Source organism: Colobus angolensis, unplaced genomic scaffold (assembly GCF_000951035.1).
Source record: "Colobus angolensis palliatus isolate OR3802 unplaced genomic scaffold, Cang.pa_1.0 Scaffold208, whole genome shotgun sequence".
In the NCBI taxonomy this organism is placed as follows: Eukaryota; Metazoa; Chordata; class Mammalia; order Primates; family Cercopithecidae; genus Colobus; species Colobus angolensis.
Genome location: NW_012115244.1, coordinates 147,830 through 151,395, shown reverse-complemented (window position 1 = coordinate 151,395; position 3,566 = coordinate 147,830). Strand labels below are relative to the sequence as shown.

Below are 3,566 nucleotides of genomic sequence, written 5' to 3'. Positions count from 1 at the left end.
GACTGATCTGGAGAGGGGAAGCTGGGTGTGGACTTGCAGATGGAGGCTGGTGTGCTGACCTGGCACACAGTGGGAGCACTGCCATGCATCAGGGGTGTGCCAGGGGCTTGGACACTTCAGTGAACCAAACCAGCAAAGGTCTCTCTCCACTGGGCGCCTACATTTTGGCAGGGAAAGGAAGACACTAAAGCACAAATAAGTGAGTCAGAGTATGCTAGAAGGGGCCTCAGAAGGAAGGCAGGGACCAGAGTGAGGCAGCGGAGCAGTGTGGGTCCAGGCAGGCCCACTTGGGAGAGGAAGGTGGAGGGGATGGCCTGGGAGCAGAGGGTCGTCTCCCCTGACTGAGGTGTGGAAGCCAAGGGAGGTGAAGGTTCCGGGGAAGTTAGATGGGACAGGATAGAAACGTGCCCGTGGGGTTAGCAGCACAGGGCGCTGGCGTTGCCTTCGGTGATCTTTCCAGGGAAGTGGTCGCCCATGGTTTGTGGGCAGAGCGAGAGGAAGGATAGGGAGTGAGTGAGAGGGGCCAGGGGAGCCATACTGGGGGGTGGGGAAGGGACAGCTCTGAGTGCAGCTGAAGTGAGGCCAACAGCTCTGATAAGAGAGAAGGCAGCAGGGGGCGAACCCAGGCCCACCCGAGGTCCTGAGGGTGGGAGGGGGTATGAGCCCCCTTGCTGGAGAGTGTATTAAGACAGAAGGGCTGAGGTTTGGGAGGTGTCACAGTAAGTGCTGAGGCAGGGAGGGCCCTTGCAGTGGCCTCAGCCTGGGGGTGGCAGCGAGGCAGTGGGCTGGGGTCCATCCAGGGCTTGGTTGGCCCCCCACCCCTGTGTCCAGCACTATTCTGGGTGCTTTGCCCACATGAGCTCTCCCAGGCCTTGTGAGGCCTATTTGTGTCTAAATGTGTGTGGGGGCAGGTGGGGAAGAAGTGGGGATGGTGAGAAGGACAGATCTTTCCAGAATTTTGGCCGTTGGAAGGAAGGGAAAGCCTAGGGGCCATGGTGTCCTGCAAATCCCCACCTTGTAGGTCAGAGACAGGAGAGAAGAGGGGGTAGGCCTGGGCCCAGGGTGGCCCTGCCTGGCAGGTGGGGTCTGGTGGGCCTGAGGGAGGGTCCTCAGGAAGCCTGGGGAGGCCGTGGGGAACGTTGGGATTATTCTCAACAAAATAAGGGGCAAAGACACCCCGTGTCCCTTGGCTTCCTCTCCAGGAAGCCACCCGGAGGACGTCATGTGTGTGAGTGCTTGTGGGTATTGTTATTTTTGCTGTTTGCCGGGGTGGCGGTGGAGCTGGGGAGTGACTCAGGCTTGCACTCTGTTCACGATGTGAGCATCACGCGTGCCAGGCACTGTGCAGAACCCAGGCTTAGGGAGGCACTGGGCAGGGGCTTCGGTGTTGCCCTGGGCAGTGGGTCTTTGACCCAGCTGAGTCTGGGGACCATGTGTGGTCTAGCATCTATCTGTGGGCTGCTAGTTGGTGAAGATGTGAGATTTTCTCTTGAAAGGCTCAGCGGCCACAGCCCCAGTGCTGGCCTGGGTGGCTGGATGCACCTGGGCTGGTGGGTTGGCAGGAGGTGGCTGGTGGGGCCCAGAGGTCCAGTCTAAGGGTTGGGGGTTGTAAGGTCTCTGGGTCCATCCAGCCAAGGGCAGGCTTGCAGGGAGAGCTCAAGGGAGAGGGAGGAGGCCCAGGGCTGTGGAAGGAGAGTCCATCACTGGTGGACTCAGAGGCCTCATCCACCACCTCGTGCTGGCCACAGTGGGATGAAGGGCCGGCACCTGGGAGCAAAGGCAGGTAGAGGTTGTGGTGTGAGGGATGGCAAGGAGGGTTAGGGTTAGGGCTGAAGGAGGGGTTGGGAGGGAGTTGGGGGCCTGGGTGACCGGGGTGGGAGAGACACGGGCAGGAAGACGGTGGAGACACGAGGTGGGCCAGGAAGCATTAGTTTCCTCTCTCCAGGGCTGGGCCACAGGAAATCCAGCCCTCGTGCCTTCCAAGGTGCTTCCTGCAGATAAGGGAGCCTCCAGGGCCCCTTCCTGCTCCCTGCTCCCGGGACCCCCACCCCTCCCATCCTGCCCCTTCCCCTGGGAGACCCACAGCTGCACCACTCAGGCCAGGCCAGTGGCCTTGGGAGGGGCCTGGACAGGGGGGTGGAAGGTCTGTGATGCTGGGACCACAGTTCCTGGGCAGGGAGCAATCGTCCAGGAGTGGGGAGAACGCAGGACGTGACCCGCACACCGCACTGGAGGCTCCGCTCTGCTGGGTCAGTGGTGACCTGGGTAGGCGGGAGGAGCAAGCCAGGCTGGTCCCAGGGAAGAGAGGTCCTGCTCTGGGGTTGGCCCGAGGCTGTTTTGAGGGGAGAGGGCTCATCAGAAACACTCTATATGGGGTCAGGGGTGCTCTGGGGTGAGCAGGTGGTGGTGGAGGTGGATCTGTGGGGCAGTGGGGGCTGTTCTTGGAGGGAGTGTCACGCTCTGTTCTGTGTGGGTCAGGGTGTTTAGGATGGTCCAGGGTGTTTAGGATGGTCCAGGTTGTGGCGGGTAGGAGAGGGTAGGGAGGTTTTTCTACGTGTATAGGGGCCGGAGCAGTTCAAGGTTATTCCTGGGAGGCTCAGGCAAAATCCGTTTTGTGGGTGATCTGGAGCTGCTGTTGGGGAGGCTGGGGGTTAGAGGCTGTTTTCCTCCTTAGGCAGAAGGGTTCCCCCGGCCAGGCTCTTCTGTGAACGTTCTCAAGCTCTGCCCTCAGGGGGCCAGCGGCTCCTCTACGAGGATCTGGGGCTGCTCGGGGGCGGGAGTGGGGGGTGGGGAACGCCAGGCAAAGCGGGTTGGGAGAGTTCTGGAGGAGTCGGAGCTATTTCGACCTAGGGGCTGCTCTTGGGGGCACAGGGGCTCGCAGTGCTGGACAGTTCCGAGAGGCCGCTCAGGGCTGGGGGGCCTGGTGCGCCCCGATGGGGCGGCGGTGCCTGAGCTAGTTTCTTTACTGAGCTCCCCCCCTCCTCCGCCCACTCATCACCCCCCCGCGTTGCCACGACAACGCGTAAAACTAAAATTCACTTCCCAGTCGCAGGTGGAGACTAGTAGCGCCCCCTCCCCTAGGCCCTTCCCCGTAGGTCGCGCCCCCATCCCGTCGTCGCTAAGGTGACGGGGAGGGGGCGACAGGCGTTGGATCCAGACCGGCCAGGGGGCCTTCGGGGAAGTCCGGAGCAAACTCCCCAAACTAGGCTGGGGTGGGGGAGCCGCGCTGAACACCGCAGGGCGTGGTCGAAAGGGTTAATTCGGAGGGCCTCTCGCCAAGGCGGTGGGAAGGCCCTGGACCCTCCCCGGTCTGGAGGTCCCCGTCGTCCGACCCCCAGGCCCGGGGCAGGGGTGGTCCCCGCCATCTCCTCCGGGCCTGGAGTTGGGGGTCGGTGGAGTGGGGGGGAGAAGCCGCCACCTCCGGAAATTAATTGTTTTTCCTTCCCCTTCTCGCCCTACCTTGGTCTTCGTGCCCCAACGCGGCCCCCACCCCAGCTCCGGGACCCCTTCCTCCGCCGCACCATCCCCGGTGGTCCGCGGATGCCCGCCCGCTGCGGAAGGGCGGC

General features: G+C 62.8%; 1 protein-coding gene across 1 annotated transcript in view; it reads left to right on the top strand.

Moving 5' to 3' along the window:
* The window catches only part of SHANK3 (SH3 and multiple ankyrin repeat domains 3), a 66,231-nt gene that overhangs the window by 13,700 nt on the left and 48,965 nt on the right, over nt 1-3,566 (top strand). The gene's annotated exons all lie outside the window — the stretch shown is intronic.